At 49.3% G+C, this 15,201-nt stretch overlaps 1 protein-coding gene across 8 annotated transcripts in view; it reads right to left on the reverse strand.

Moving 5' to 3' along the window:
- RBM47 (RNA binding motif protein 47) overlaps window positions 1-15,201 on the reverse strand; it is a 176,937-nt gene that overhangs the window by 72,863 nt on the left and 88,873 nt on the right. Inside the window, exon 1 of one of the 8 annotated variants that reach the window (XM_045284174.1) lies at window positions 11,372-11,392. The exons of 5 other annotated variants lie outside the window; for them this stretch is intronic. The gene's annotated coding sequence lies outside the window, so the exon portion shown is untranslated. Of the gene's footprint in view, window positions 1-10,349; window positions 10,428-10,605; window positions 10,658-11,371; window positions 11,393-15,201 lie in introns of those variants that run through there. 2 more of the 8 variants (XM_004703152.2, XM_045284172.1) reach the window with 2 other exon arrangements.

Genomic DNA, 15,201 nt, shown 5'->3' on the forward strand with positions numbered 1-15,201 from the left:
GACCCCGTTTAATCCCAGTAAAAAACCACTCACAGTGGGGATATTCCAGTGCCGGGCAGGGAAGCCACAGCTCGGGCAAAAGGCCCAGGGGCTGGTTGGTTCTTTTATTTCAGGGCAACCTCATGATGATGTGGTTTGCACAAACTGGACACCAACGCGCCTTGCTGGCGGGACTTACTCGAGTGTTTGAGACCACGCTATCTGCCAGTTGTCATTGTAGCTGATCTTGGGTGTTGGAAAACCACTCGGTTGGTCTCCCCACCCCCTTTTCTGCTGCCTGAAGACATGGGTGAAGGGAGAGGGCTTACATGGAATCAAAGAAGCAATAGCTTGAACTCTCCCTTCCAAGTCTCCTCCAGGGATTATTTATTTCGAATCACAATCATGTTGGAAGTTATGGGACCTGGGGGTTGACCTGGACCAATCCCTGCCCAACAACCTCAAGGGGTGATCACCCCGGTTGGTGACTGAGGGACCCTCTGGATACACACATGACCCTGTGAGCACCGCACCTGTTTTCTGAGGACTCCTGACTTTTTAAGTGAACCCAACCCCAGGCATGTCTCTGGTCCTGTTCCGAACAAAAGGTCATTTATCAGGAGGGTGTGCTGAGCGAAGCCAGGGCGCGTCAGCGGTTGACCCTCGTGCTCCGGCACCTATCTCAGTTATAAATTAGAAAATAATTAAAAGGTATTTTCTGAAGGGAGGCAGATGGCATGGTGGCACCCCAGCCAACGTTGAGGTCAAACTAAGTTACCTGGGAACGCTGTGGGCTCCAGTATTCATTAACCAGCATGGGCCGTTGACTGCTCAGGGCCTCCGTTTCCCTATTTGTCAAAAGAGGGGGTTAATGATTCCCAGCTGGTAGAATTATTGTGGGAATTCGGGAATCTTGTACCTAAAGCGCCTGGGGCAGTGCTCGACCCCCCAGTAATGCCAAAAACGGGGTGTGATTCGAGAAATGTGAGGGAGCGATATGTGAGTAGTAGGGCGAGTCGGTGAGCAGAGCTGGGCACCCCCGGGTCTGTAGGCAAGGGGTGTGTGGCCCTAGCTTCTCTAGTTCAGCTTTCTCGTACAAATATTATCCCTGTTGTTTTTTAATTATGAATTTAAATCTTAAAAGAGACAACCATGAAAATGATTTTAGAAAGTATAACGAAAACTGAGACAATGTTAATGTTATAGAAGCAAATGTCTTGTTACCCATTAGAAAAACAACCCCTACTGCCATCAAATTGACTTCATCACACAGCCTCCTTTTCCCCCCATGGCGTGGTTAGTAGATTTGAACTGCCAAACTTGCAGTTAGCAGCCTAACACCTAGCTAAAAGGGTTACCAAGGTTCCTTGTTACCCATATATCACAATTTATATTAAATTTACACATATATACATATATGTAACAAAACACACACGAGGAAATAACATGAGAGCCACATCTGACCACCTCCTGCCGCACGAGTAGGAGAATCCAGCTCCACGTCTGCCCAGGCACACTTCATGCCTCCACTCTCCACCCTTCTTTTCCCACCCTGTCCCTCCCAGCACTCTCCTTCCCTGATGGCGGCTCACTCATGCTCAGAGGAGTGGCCAGACTGGCCAATCCCATGAGAGTTCTCGACACCTAATTTTTATGTTCTCACCCAGTCAATGAGTGGGAGTCACAAAGACTATGGCTAAAGCAATTCCCCTTCCCTGCGAGAATATTACTCTTTATGGAGTCAAAAAGAATTCAATCAAAAGAGCCTTTGATGAAATAAAGGAAAGAAGAAGTACAAAAGATAGGTGTATTTGTCTATGTGTGTGTGTGTACACACACACACACACACACACACATACAGTACATGCATATATATAATACATCAAGGAAACAGATGGACTTTGGGCCTCTACTTCATTCTTACCTCAGTACAAGAACAGCCTGTTTTAATAATGTGGCAATGTATGACACGCACCTTCCCGACATGATCACTGAAGAAAAAATGGAAGAAAAATGGAAAGGTGAAGAAAGCAGATGGTGCCTGGCTCTTAAAAGATACAGCATCTGGAGCCTTAAAGGCCTGAAGTTAAACAAGTGGCCATCTAGCAGAGAAGCAACAAAGCCCACATGGAAGCACACCAGCCTGTGTGATCATGAAGTTGTCGATGGGAATAGGTATCACAAGTTCAAAACCAAGCAATGAAATTGGTGTGAAGGGGCCTGGACAAAGTGGAGACCCAATACCCACCTGTAAGATAAATGGACAGGCCCTCACGGAAGGGCCACATAGACGGATGCTATATCCAGGGTGTGGTATAGGGCTGATGAAACACCTACCTATCCTCTGATTCTTCAGTATTTCCTCCCCTTACTATCATGGTCTTAGTTTTAGGTCATCAATCTTGTTGGACCTGCACATGTTCATGTGTCTAATTGGGGTTGTTAAATCCATCAAAGCCAGGATGGCTGGCCCTTCGGAAACAGTGCAGGGAGTGGTGACTCCCCGAAGAGAAGGGTGGGGTACAGGGATGGAGGGGGAGCTGATAGCAAAGATGACTGTAAAACCCGAATCAAGGGGAACAGGTAACAGAAATGTAGGTGAGCAGATACATTGGATAATGTAAGATATAGTAGAAGAAAAAAAAAAACATATATATATACATATATATAAAACGATTCGGGGGGGGGGGGCTGATAGCAAAGAGTTCAAGAAGAAAAAACATGTTTTAAAACTGATGGTGGCAGCAATTGTACAATTCTGCTTGATCTAATTGAATTATGGATTGATATATCTGTAAGAGCTCCCAATTAAATGATGAATGATTAAAAAAAAAAACAGCTGTTGACTGCTTTTAAGCATCTTCTCTGAAAGGGGCTCTCTACTAACAAAGCCTTTGAAGTCAACCATCTGGGCTTTGCTTGCTCTCTCTAGAAGTGACTTTAAAATGTTTACTTCAGACTCTATTGGTATGTTTCCCTGTATTCCATTGGGCAAAGGATAGGCCAATCTGTTCATCCGTGGCCTTGATGAAATAGATTATGTGTGCTTTACGGGGCACTCTGGTGGTGCAATGGTTAAAACACCTGGCTGCTAACCCAAAAGCTGGTAGTTCAAACCCACCTGAAACTCCACAGGAGGAAAACACGGAAGCCTGCCCATAGATTGGAGCTTGGGAACTCCTATCGGGCAGTTCTACCCTGTCCTATGGGGTTGCTGGGTCAGAATCAATCTGACCACCCACACAAAGTACATTCCTTATAGTACTCGTGCAGTTAAAAACATGACCTCTTCACAATTGGGGGAGAGGGGTGGGCGACTACAGGGTACAAGCTACCTTTGGCTCTTCTGAAACAAGGACATCCTGAACAAATCTCTGCCAACTTTTCGTCAGAGCGCATGAAATCTTTGTGGATGTGTTTAGCTGTGCACCAAATGGCTGGAGGTTCAAATCCACCCAGAGGTATCTTGAAGCAAGGCCTGGTAATCTCCCCTCCCTTCTCTCCCACAAATCAGCCACCATGGGAAAGCCGAGGGGCTACTGTTCTACTGACACCAATGTGACTGCCATGAACCAAAGTCAAAGGCAGCCAGTGTACGTGAGGACATGGGGGTGTAAAGCCTTAGCTGTGTCCCCTCCCTGCAACAACTGTTGCTAAGGTCCCGTGGAAGAAGGTGACTCCCTGCAGGAGGGAATCCCGCCTCCAGCCCAGAGTGAGCTGCAGGCCAGAAGGGAAAGAGGGTCTCCAAAAAACGTGGGGGAGTCAGCAAGCTGCAAAGGCTGGCCTCTGGTCCCATCAGAGCGCACTTGAGACTTAGCACTCGGTATAGTACCAACACACAGTTTAAAAACATGACCTCAAAGGATTCAAGTTACTTTCTGACACATGGGGACATTGGAGAGATCATGATGGCAGCATGTCCGAGCAACGTGACCAAACTTTGCCAGCTGCAGAGTCGCCTGGAAATTCTATTAAAGCACATGGCCTTTGATTCCCATGAAACATTTCTAAGCTTGATCCGGCTTGAACCACCTAGCTTTCTAATGATGATTAAATATCTTCTACAAACAAGCCAGCAAACAAAACGTCTCTAAAGTTGTTCACTGTCAATAAAGCAAACCTGCAGATGTCAGAATATAACCCGCCATGTGTACCTGAAAATGAAAATAGGCATAAGCCAAGATGAGGATTACTGTAAAAAGACGTTTTTTTAAAAACTCCGACCGTAATAGGATTTGAGACTATAAATCTATCCGGGGGCAGGCAGCTTCATCTTTCTCCCAGGAAGCAACCTGGTGGATTTGAACTGCTGACCTTGTCATTGGTTAGCCCAACACCTAACCCACAGTGCCACCAGGGCTCTTTAAAAAAATCCAGAGACTTACTTACAAAGCAAAACAAACGGATGAGGAAGAGAGAAAACCTCTGAAAGGTCAGGTGGATGTTGGCTTCCAGCAGGAAATACACACGTCTGCACCAGCTGAGAGACCCGTGGTTAAGACTCGGCTGCTAACCTGAAGATTGCTGGGGAGGAAAGTGTGGCAACCCTTGCAAATCCTGCAAGCAAGTTCTACTCTGATCTACAGGGTCTCTGTGGGAGGGAGTCAACCCTACGGCACAGGTGGAACATGGGCACAGGTGGAACATGAGCGTATGAAAACCAAGTCTTCGAAACAGAAGTGGCAGAGCCTCAATAGTAGCCTGGCCTCCTCTTAGGCAGGGTGGAACTGCTGATTCAGTTTCTTCACCCATAAACAGGGGCAGCAAGAGACAGAGTCCTGGTACCTAGAGCACTCATCACTGCCCCTTCCACACACCCCCACCCCAGCTTCAGGCAGGGTCTTGTCCGTCCATCCTTTCAAAGATACCATTTCCACTAGGAGGTCACTCCACGTTAAAGCTGGCGTCCACAGGAAGCAATATGTGCCTCACACCAAAGTGTGGTCCATTCACACTACAAAATGCCATTCAGCCATGGACAGACCCATTAGACATTAGCAGTCCTTTACAGTAACACAACGTACAAAGGAAAGATGTGGAGTCTTTCAGGGGAGAAGGCAGACCAAAAAAGCACATACTGTACGACTACATTCTTATCAAGTTCAAGAATAGCCATTGCTGGTGGCGGGTGCTAGGTGACCTTTCTAGGGGAGGAGAGCTTGAGAGGGAGAAGAGGCCTAAGAGAGCACCCTAGGATGCTGAAAATGCCCTACCTCTTAATCTGGGTGATGGTTCTCCAACTCTCCCTATAAGGGCAGGGCAGAACAGAAAAATTGATGGCATTTCAATAAGGTTGCTGGCGAAAGAGATTTAGAGAACTGTGGGCTGTCAAAAGATCAAGCAGATCTGTCTTGGAAGAAGGGCAGCTGGATGGCCAGCCTTCGTCTCACATGCTTTGGACGTGTTGTCAGGAGAGACCAGCCCCCGGAAACGGCCTCCACTCCTGCTTGGTAAAAGAGAAAGGCGGCGAGAAGACGATGCCCACCCTGGATGAGATGGGTTGACACGGTGTCTGCGACAGTGGGTTCAAGCCAGGTGAGGACCTCGAGGGGTGTTTTGCTCGGTTGTGTGGGGTCGTAATTGACCTGACAGTACCGGCAACAACAGAACTGCTCCTGGAGGTTTCTACTCTTCACGGGAATAGAAAGCTTCAGATTCTTTCCCTGAAGCGGCTGGTGGTTTCCAACTGCCCAACGCGTCGTAACTCCCGATGTCACCATCTCCTTCGGTGATGATTACATGGGTGCATAGAAAAAGCAGGTGGAAAGTTTATATAATTTCTTTATTCCATTTTCCCACCAACTTTCCCCCTCTTGAGTTTATATAAAAAACCCTCATGCTAGACAGTGAGGAGTTGTATATCTTACACCTCCTTTATGTTACACCTCAATACATACTGCTTTAAAAACATTTTCATCCAAAGCACTTATCTGGTTTTCTCTGACGGGGTGTTCTCTTCCAGACTTCTTTTGGACGGACATATTTATATGACTGATAGATGTATTCAGTGGTGATTCATAATTGCAGGAACAAAAAATGGCTCATCTAAACATTTTTACAAATCATTGCGTTTGCTCATTTAGAGCAAGGAAGCAATCTTCTCAAGTGAAACGCTTTCAGAAATGTTCGTTTCGACTGCGGTTTTTATCTGGTTTACTATTGTTGGATTTGCTTTTGTTGTTTAAGGATGTCTTTCTGCATGTGCAATCCAGGATATTGATGGTTCCATGGGGCATGGCCAGGGTTAGGGGAGATGGGGAACTAAAGACGATGAGCACAAGAATGAAGAAAATCTTCCACAACTGACTGTGACGATGATTGTACAACTCTTGATGTTACTCAACTATTGAGTGGTATGCTATGTGAGTTACATGCCAATAAAACTGGTGGGGGCCGGGGGAGAAAACCTTTCAAGAATGACTTCTACTTTTCACCATCATTGGACACAGAGACGTTTTTTCTCGGTGAAGCAAGGTGACCCTTAGGAGCTTCCATGGTCGTACCGGGCTGAGATGCAACGAGACCCTCGGGGGTCACTGATCCCTCAATTATTTCTCACCGCGGCACGCCTGCTTCTATCCCTGGCTTCACAGTTTGCTTCCATTCAGCCAACCAGCCTAGAAAACATGATTGGCACGGGGGCTGGGGGGAGTGATGGATGGATGTGCAGATGGATGGATGGATGGATGGATGGATGGATGGGTGGGTGGGTGGAGGGGGGGAGGGGGGGGTCACTACCATTCAAAAATTAAGACTGGGTGGCATCTAATGACAATGTGTGCTAGGTGCTGGAGACACAGTGGTGAATAAAACACTCCGGGCCCATGACCTAAGGGAATATATACTTTAGTAGTGGAGGCAATTGTCAAATATGCATAATGAACATCTCTAATGGGGAAGCAAGTAATTCAGGGGTCTTCGAAGTGACACTTAAGAACTGAAAATAAAAAGCTAGTTCTGGGGTGCGCCCTTGATCAGTTTTTATTGGATGAATGAATGAACAGCCATTACTCCAAACTCTAAGCAAACTCACGGCCATGGAGTCACAGTGTCCCGGGGGCACTGTAAACCTTGCACGAGGGGCAGCCTCCTCTTTCTCCCCACAGGTGACTGGTGAGCTTGAACCAATGCTTCTTACCCAACAGTACAAAGCAGAGGAGAAACACTTCCGATGAATTAGTATTGATGATCTCTTAATGCAACAAGTCACTAGGCATTGAATGAAGGCCTGGTGGGCTTTATGGCACATTAATTGTACCTGTCGGTGAAGACTGCCGATTTTATTTAAGAGCTTGAATATCTGTTTAGGAGAAGGATCTTGAGGCTACTCGGCTGACCTAGTCATACCCAGTTTCCAAACTACAAAAACAAAGCTGGTCACAAGTGGTCCAAGTCTCTGACAGTGGCTCCAGGTTGCCTGCGTACACCCCTACCCACCCACCCACCCAGCTCCCATGAAAGTAACTTTTCAGGAAGGGAACCCGCGTCACCTTGAAAGTTTGTCACCCACACATGCCTCTGTATAAAGCACTGTCCAAGAAAGCCCAAACCTTGAGTCCTAAGGTGACCAGATTTAAAGCGGGACACCACTGACCTGGGGGGTGGGGGGTGGGCTCTTGATTAAAAATTTGGTTTATCTGGACCAAATAGACCGTTCCCTAGCTTGTCGTGCATTCTTTACAAAAAATCGGGACTTTTTTAAAACGCCCAAAAGCGGGACGTCTGGTCACCTGACTCCGTGGGCCTTACCCCATTTTGAAAACTGCCCTCTGGTTCAGAGGGCATTATTGACCCTTACAGATCAAGAACTTGCAGTCTGACTCAAGGACAAAAGGAATCGATAAAAACCACTTTGTAGACACTTTACTCAATTGTGCCCTAGATATGCCAACCTGGCATGGGAGCATTATTATCATGCTGTGTTTAATAGCAACAGGGTTTAAAATGCCAGAGATGGCAGCTAGGCTACTCAAGGCTTAATTGGATGCACAACTTGATCCATCAACAAACTATGATGTCACTCTTAACTCAGTGCCATCCAGTCGGTTCCAACTCACAGCGATCCTAAAGGGCAGAGTAGAGCTGCCCCCTTAGGGTTTCCTAGATTTTAAATCTTTACAGTAGTAGACAGCCTCATCTTCCTCCTTAAGAGCATCTGGTGAGTTCGAACCACTGACCTTGCAGTTAGCAGCTCACAGTGTCAACCACCTATGGCACCTGGGTGCCTTTTATGTAATGGTAACGATAAGAGGTATAAATAAAATCTTTGGTGATCTTACTGAAAAACAGAAAGGATTAAAAAAAAACCTCACTGCCATCATGTTAATTTCTACTGATATCGAAGCAAACTCACTACCATCGAGTCAATTCTAATTCAAAGTAACCCTATAGAGCAGGGTAGCACTGCCTGTGTAGATTTCTGAGACTGTAAATCTTTACTAGAGTATAAAGCCTCATCTTTCTCCCAAAGAATTGCTGGTGGTTTTGAACTGCTGTTAGCAGCCCAACGTGTAACCCCCATCACCACCAGGGCTCATCTTTCTACTGTCAGCAACCCTACAGAACGGAGGAGAACTGGCCCTTTGAGTTTCCGAGGCCATAAAGTTTTAAGAGAACAGAAAGTTTCATCTTTCTCCCAGGGCGAGGCTGGTGGGTTCAAAACTGCTACCCTTGCGTTAGCAACCCAGTGCATAAACCAGCAAGCCTCCTTCTTGGTGAGGTTTCTGGAGGGTTCTCTGAGACTTGAGGCTTTGGCAAAGAGCTGAACAAGAGGACTTTCCCGATGGAATAAAAGAACACGAGGAATGACGGGTATCAGGAATCAGTTTCCTGGTCTTCCTGTTCCTGATAAAATATGGGCCTTTAAAACTGCTTCTGTCCACTTCAGAGACAAGAGTATTAACTACATGGCCTCTCTCACTAGCCAGGGTCTGTATTTGGGGTTCATGAGGAATCCAGTGGAGCCTTGGTGGCATAGCGGTTACCCGTTGGGGTGCTAACTGCAAGGTCAGTAGGTCAGTGGTTCCAAACCACCAGCCCTTCTTGAAAAAAAGATGAGGCTTTCTACCACCATACAGTTAGTCCCGGAAACCCAGAGGGGCAGTTCTACCCTATCCTATAGGATCACTGTGAGTCGGCAAGGACTCGATGGCAGTGTTTTGTTTTTTGAGTGCTATCCCAGAAGGGCTAACGCTGGACAGATGCTCAGGCTATTAAGGACCGTAGATCGGCGACATGAATCCTTACTGCAGTTCCAACATCTTAATAGGGAGGTAACAAAAAGTGAGCCCGCTCGCCGAAGGCTGCACGAAGCGGTACAGGACGGAGTGCTGCTGTGAAGGCTAGTGAACCCAGTTTTCCTACAGTCACAAAACCCAACCGAACCTGCCTTCCCTGGAGAGACCGGCTCACTGACCCTCCACAGAGGTCAGGTGCAGTGCTATTTGGCTAAATACACCAACCCCAGGGACGCCTCCCCCGCCCTGGAGGAAGTCTTTTCTAATTCTGAAACAATGGTTTCTCCCAGCCATTTTGCAAGGACTAGAAGAATCTCCCTGAAGACAAGCCTCTGACTTCTCACAACCGGGATCGCAGGGTGAAAATGAACTCAAATCACGTTCCTCCCTAACTGGTGGGGTCTTAAAACTTCAGCGCCATCTTCGCCTGTATCTTCTCCCATGGGAACCACAACACCCAGGCCAGGGGCCGCATCTATCTGCTGCGGAACACCTGGAGTCCTTCCCCCTGGGGACTGGCTGTTCTTTCTCTTCTAGATTTTTCTTATTTACCGTTTGGGTCTTAACCATTGGCTGGCGGATGTCCGGCACGCCAACCTTACAGCTGATCAAATGTAAACATGTAGCGAACGCCATAGCCCTCTCCTGTTTTCGGTAAGACCAGGCCTAAAGCAAACAAAAACCAGCAACAAGAAATAGCCCCTAGAATGTACTTCGTACTCCCTGGGGGGGCCATCTTTATTCCTGAATTGGGTCTGTCCAGGCAGAAGTCCTTCTGAGCTGCGGAGTCTTTCTTAAAGGAAAACAAAAACAAAAACCCTTGAGCTTCTCGGGGCGAATGGCGAAACAGCCGTGTTTCAAGCTGACCTTTCGGATTCGGGGGTGATCCCGGCCACAGTGCGGGGGGGGGGGGAGTAGAGAGAGTTGACAGGCTTTTCATGAAACCAGAGCCCGGATCCGGCGAAACCTTGTCAGGGCGCATGAGTCACCGGGCGCGCACAGCCCGGGTGCAAATCACAAGGCTACACGTCGCCTCCCAGGAACTGGGAAGCTGGCCTGGTCCCCGGGCTCCACGCACGCTGCCCTCCACTCCGCCCGCCCGCAGCAAGCCCTCCCGCCGCAGGTGGGGCGTACCTGGCTCTCGGCGGCGCTCCCAGCCCCCGGGGGGCGGCCGGACACACACGCGGGACCCACACCACGCGCCCACAGCCCCCGGAAGGCTCGGGGAGACGCGGAAGAATCCAGTTTGTCCAGAAGTGACTTTTCCCCTCCCTCCTCCTCACGCACCCCCAGCACCCCGCCCCCACCCTGTCCCAACCCCCTCGGCCGGACCCCCTGGGGACGGCTGCAGTGTGAAGTCTCTCCAGATACTCGAGTCCGGAGCCAGTACCTGCCAGGCACCTGGTGCGCTCTCCCCGCGGCCGCCGGCTCTCCTCCCGCCCCGGCAGCGGAATGCCCTTCCGAGCCACGGCTCGGTGCTTTTGGTCAATGTTTTACGAGACACTAAACAGCCTCGCGTCCCACCCTCAGAGCAAACACCATTGAGAGAACACAATCGAATGGCCCCAAAGACACCGTGTCATGTACAGTAATGTAAATGGACACGCAGGGCTCGATTTCCACACTTCCTCCACCTTAAGGAACTGAAAAAATCCTGAATGGGCTGGGGCTAGCAAGAAGGATTCCCAGAAGTATTGGAGTTTGGGGTTCTCCCCCCCCCCTTTTCCCCTCCCCTTTTTTTCAAACCGGCAGAATGGTGATAAACTCATTGTCCCAATCCGCAGGCAAGCCTCGGCTTGCTGAACTGAAAAGGTGTCAAAGGCAAGAGTGCGGGGAGGGCCGCGTTGGCGGGGGAGCCATAGGCGAGGTGAGGGCGCGGAAGCAGCCGCCTCTAGCGGACGCATTTCCGGGACCCCGAAGGCTCTGCAGAAGCCAGGCTTCCCCCAGCGAAGTGTGCTGCCCGCGTCCGAGATCCCGCAAAGTAGCCCCAGTGACACCCCGGCTCTGCTGCAAACCAGACGTGTGGCATTCCAATCGAGTGACCGGGCCGGGCCGGAGCGGAGCAGAGCCTGGCAGGCACCCAACGACTCGCGTACCCAAGACGGTCGAGGGGGCTCTCGGGGGCACTGCAGTCAAGATGAAAGTGGGGTGGGTACCTGGAGACCACCTGCTGGGTTAGACGCAGGCACCCCCCAGCTCGGCCGGCGGGATGACGGTGGACGGTGAGCTTAGCACTCACTGTCCAGCCGGCTCGGACTCCCAGGACACCCAGCCTGTGCCGAGAGGAAGCAAGCTCAAGCTCTCTCATCCCACTCACTTCTGGTTCCGGCTCGGGTTTTGGAATCGCGTCTGTGGGCCAGGCCGGCCCATTGTCCTACGCCCACGTCTCCCACACCCCGGTGCCCAGGAGCGCCCAGAGCGCGCCACTCCGTGCCCTTTCCGCTGGAGCGTCCGGCTGGAACTGAGAACCAGTGACCTTGGGCAGGTCCCTTGATCCTCTAATATAAAACGCTCCTCTCGAAGACCACTGCCGGGGGCCCTGGTGGCGCACAAAGTGGTTACTAGTGGGGCTGCGATCTGCATCTCAGAGTCAGGGGTTCGAAACCACCAGCCGCTGGATGGGGGGGTGGGGGGACGACGCGCACAGACAGGGCATTCACAGGAAGGTCTCTTAAACTCAAAGGCCCAGTTCAACCCTGCATGATAAGGCTGCTGGGTTCGAATCGACTTGAGGACAGTGTTTGGGATTTTTCTTTGTCTGATAAAGCCACTCCCGGTTCTCTGGGAGACTAGAAAATGGCGGCACCCCACCCTCTCTCTTACTTTCAATTTGTCTTGTTACAGATGCCCAGGTTAGTTTTGTGACTAAAGGCCATCGTCTTCGCCTCTCTGTCAGTCTAATCTATTTGGGGTGGGTGCAGGAAATGGCCCCGTTATCAGTGCTCAGGGGTGTGGTGCGGGCACCCTGGAGTCACCCACTATGAATCAAACAGGAGGCAGGATACTTCCAAGCCGGCCACCTCGTTCCTGTAGGCCCTGGGTGTCTCCACCGCCTTGACAGCAGTGGGGTTCAGGCTTGTTGCACTCAATTTCCACACCCCTTGTGTGTTCATCTGTAGGCAAAACACAGATCAACAAGCCTGATAGGCCAGGGGGTGGGAGTAGGGGGTAGGGGGCTTTGTTCACTTCTGTATCAGCCAGGCACCTCTTTCCACATGTATGGACGGTTGTGCATTCTGCATCCCTCAGCCCAGAGTCTCCGTGATGGGTGAGGTAAACGCTCTGAATTACTGAACCCAAAGCTGAGCCTGACTGGAGTGAGTTTCAGGTTTAAGGGGAGGCCGGGAGTCAGGATTTGGGTGCTAATTTAGTGATCTGAACGAGGGTGAGAAAAGTGGATTATAAAGGTATGGCAGAAAATAAGCTAACCATCAACTCCCATCATGCAACGAGAACCACATATTAAGAGAGCCTGCAATTGCTATCTGGGGTCTTGTTGGATATCATCTGACAGGTGAGGGCACTAGTTCCGAGGGGCTGCCCAAGGGCCCGGAGCAGGACCTGGCAGACCTGATATTGCTCTGGCCCAGACCAGGATAACCCGCTCAACAACCTTATCAAAAAAAAAAAAAAGAGTGTATTGCCTGAACCAACGGCCACCTGTGCAGTTTTTCTGCCACTGTACTCTCTGAACCAGTTCCGCCTTGGTCCTACTCCACTTCCTTTCCTCCTCCCTCCACCTTCTCTTCTCTTATCCCTAAAACAATCTGTCCCGTTCCTTTGGAAATCTACCAGCATGCTGTTTGACCACCAACCAAAACAGATTATATGGCTTCTCCCACTCCGTGTAAGCCTGGTACAAGGAGGCTTCAAGAAGTTTGTGGGGAAATTCCACTCACTGAGTGCCATTTCCCCACGAGCTCTTTGAGAGTGCTCATTTTGCCCTGTGATCACAAATTTGGTAGTTGGTGTGAAATTCCGTAGTCCAAACTTCCTGGACAACATGCAGCCAGCCGATATTGTATTGGGGAGAGGTGGGGTGGGGAGGGGGCGGGGACATCTCATTCTGCTCACAAACAAAATTCTGCTCGCCATGAATTGACTGGATAGCAGCGAGTTTGCTTTTGGTTTGGTACCATATAAAAGTTTCATAATTGCATTTCTCCACCTTCGGTTATACAATCTCCCACCTAGCTGTCAGTTGGTCATACTCTGGTGCCTTGCATGTTGCTGTGATGCTGAAAGTTATGTCACCAGCATTTCAAACATAAGCAGCATTCACCCAGAAATCAACACACTGAAAACAATTACCAAGGTTAAAACACCAGCCGCGCGAGCTTCCAGAGTCAGACGAAACGCACTGCCATCCAGTTCATTCCAACTCCTGGGGACCCGAGAGGATGGGTTTGGAACTGTCCCTTGTGAGTTTCCAAGACTGTAACCCTTTATAGCAATAGAAAGCCTCATCTTTCTCCCTCAGACCGGCTGATGGTTTCAAACTGCTGACCTTGCAGGCATAGCGGGTGCAACCCACAAATGCCACTAAGGCAGAATAGCAGGGGACAGCCTAGTGACCTATTTATAAAATTAGCCAATTAAAACCTTGTGGGACACAAAGGTTTGTCTGGCTTTGGACACAACATGGGGAGGGATCAATCACTAGAAGAGGACACCATGTTTGGCAAGGGGGCCCCCTGGGTGAAACAAACTAAGACAATTGCTGCAAAGGTGGACTTGAACATTTGGTAGTTATGAGGACGGACGGCGCAGGGCTGAGCAGCGTTTCATACTGTCAAATCCAGGGTGGTTACCAAGTGACAGGGACTCAATGGCAGTTAGTTTTACATTGATCAACTCTACTGTAACAACCCGACCTGGAGTTTTTGCTCTATTGTCTTTGCTATGCTGGCATGAAAGTACACGCCTGGAATTTTTCGACTGCGGAGTTCTGGTAGAGCGGAATATTGGGAGCTGCTCTAGAGTTTCTCTCCACAACCATTTCGGAGCCCATTTCTAGTTTGGGTTTATCTTTGAGGTCAGCCTCTATAAAGGAGCTTCAAGAAGTTCAAGGGGGCTGGGATAGGAATAAAAAGATGATGGGGTTTCCCCACAAACTTTTTTGAAGCTCCCTTGAATTTGACCTGTGGGACTAGTCCAGAATCTATCTCAAAGGTATTTTGAACTTCTAGGGAACATTCAAATCCCACACCAAACTCCCTGCCACCGAGACGATGATGAGTTATGGCACCCCTCCAGGACCTAGTAGAGCGGTCCCAGTGGGATTCCGAGACTGGAACTCTCCATGGGAGTGGAAGTCCTCAGCTTTCTTCAGAAGTACTATGGGAAAGGTAGAACAAGAGCAGGAGAGACAAGGTCTCCGACAGACATGGGAATTCCATTAAATTACTCCTTTGTTGCCTGGAGAAGGCCTCAGAATGCTGAAGTGTGACCTCAGACACTGCTCTGTACCCATCACCTAGACTTCGTCTCTAACTCTAAAACCAGCGATGCTTCCCAGGGAAGGGAAAACTAGAACAAGCAAGGGCAACAAGTGCTGACCCTACCCCTGCCAGCACCGTCATCGCCTGGGACATCATCAACTAGTTTAGGGTTCCTCAAAGGGAGGTCTTCAGACCCTGGGAGGACTCTCTCAGAACATGGCAAGGTCAAGACTACCTTCCCATGGAAGCTGGTTCCCAGGGTGCATTGGAGAGATGACTACAGAAGATCAAGATGATGCACTTGACTTAGTGGTTACAAAGCCTTGTCAGTTGATTTCCCCCTCTGATCCACATTAGGCCCTATCTGGTTTTCAATCTTTTCTGTTACTTCTGTTTTCTTGTTTGTTCATACTGGGTCAAATGTGTTTTTTCATTGGGGGTGACCCTCTTGAATTTGTGTTATATGTTTGTCTGTTTTTCAGTATATGAAACCCAGGATTGATTAATCTATAGGAGCAGCAATTAGAATAAAGGTTTGTGGGGGG

This window comes from Echinops telfairi, unplaced genomic scaffold (assembly GCF_000313985.2).
Source record: "Echinops telfairi isolate 266 unplaced genomic scaffold, ASM31398v2 ScPeMD7_7468;HRSCAF=8506_0, whole genome shotgun sequence".
Taxonomy (NCBI): Eukaryota; Metazoa; Chordata; class Mammalia; order Afrosoricida; family Tenrecidae; genus Echinops; species Echinops telfairi.